Consider the following 419-nt stretch of genomic DNA (forward strand, 5'->3'; position numbering starts at 1 on the left):
GTATGTATGTATGTATGTATGTATGTATTTCAGGACAGCTATTCTACGTTATATCACCGGTACATATCACATTTTTATGGTAAACTAATTAGTTACCAAGATGCGCTGAAAATTTCCTGGCTTTGGATACAAGAAAACACTGGAGTTTCAGTTAGTTATGGTTTTATTCAACATATTATCCTGAGATTCACATTTATTGTAAGCGGTCCTTCACTTTTTCTAAACTCTGTAAAAGAACTCGGAAAGTCGGGCCTCCAACCAGGCAGTTCACTATACCCTTGAAATCAAGAACTTTTCATCACTTCCTCCTATGTATATACGAAAAGTGACAGGCACACACACGTACATATATGTAAATTATGTATATACGCACATGTACGTACATATATACATACCTACATAACTCTCTCTCTCTCTAT

This window comes from Octopus bimaculoides, chromosome 22 (assembly GCF_001194135.2).
Source record: "Octopus bimaculoides isolate UCB-OBI-ISO-001 chromosome 22, ASM119413v2, whole genome shotgun sequence".
NCBI classification, from domain to species: Eukaryota; Metazoa; Mollusca; class Cephalopoda; order Octopoda; family Octopodidae; genus Octopus; species Octopus bimaculoides.